Source organism: Marmota marmota, unplaced genomic scaffold (genome assembly GCF_001458135.2).
Source record: "Marmota marmota marmota unplaced genomic scaffold, marMar, whole genome shotgun sequence".
Lineage (NCBI taxonomy): Eukaryota > Metazoa > Chordata > Mammalia > Rodentia > Sciuridae > Marmota > Marmota marmota.
This window is the reverse complement of record NW_026000241.1, coordinates 16723926-16724667: the sequence shown is the minus strand read 5'-3', so window position 1 is coordinate 16724667 and position 742 is coordinate 16723926. Positions and strand designations below refer to the sequence as shown.

The 742-nt window shown below is 31.8% G+C and overlaps 1 protein-coding gene across 1 annotated transcript in view; it reads right to left on the bottom strand.

Moving 5' to 3' along the window:
* Positions 1–151, bottom strand: part of Dclk3 (doublecortin like kinase 3) — a 75231-nt gene extending 75080 nt beyond the window's left edge. Inside the window, exon 1 of the mRNA XM_048794711.1 lies at positions 131–151. The gene's annotated coding sequence lies outside the window, so the exon portion shown is untranslated. The remainder of the gene's footprint in view (positions 1–130) is intronic.
* Positions 152–742: the final 591 nt, after the last annotated feature.

The window sequence follows — 742 nt, the reverse complement described above, 5'->3', positions numbered from 1 at the left end:
TGTGTGTGTATATATATATATATATATATATATATATATATATATATATATACTTTAAGCCTATGAGTATGTAATGCTCATTTTTTAACCAGAGTATATTTCCCATTTTCCTGTTGTAGATATTACTAACCTGTTTCTTTCTCACTGTGAACATACACTTGAGGAAACTGTTCCCAGGAAACCACATGCTCTCCACTTGTGAACCTATTTCTTATCAAGTAACTGAAGAATTTCCAACCTAAATGCAGAAAAAAATAATTGAATTGGGTTAAAGTTTATAATCAGCTTGCTGATTTAAAGGGATCTGTTGACAAATAAATGTCTAAATGCAATGCCCAGAACCTTAAAAAATGATTCAGGTAAATAGAACTAGTATTGGAATGAAAACTATGGGAGCAAGAGCAAATTATATTTGCTTGAATGATTATGTCAAAATGAATTCCAGTATTATGTATAACTATAATGCACTAATAAAAGCATTTTAAAAAACCACACACACACACAAACACACACATACACACACACACACACAAAGAAAAGAAGAAATTTCATTTGAGGCTGAAAAGTTTTCAGTTAATTCACGAAATAACTAGATCCAGTGGGGGCTGGGGGTGTGGCTCAGCAGTAGAGCTCTCACCTAGCATACGCGAGGTGCTAGGTTCTATCCTCAGCACCACGTAAAAATAAATAAAATAAAATTATTGTGTCCAACAAGAACTAAAAAAAAAAAAAAAAAAAAGAA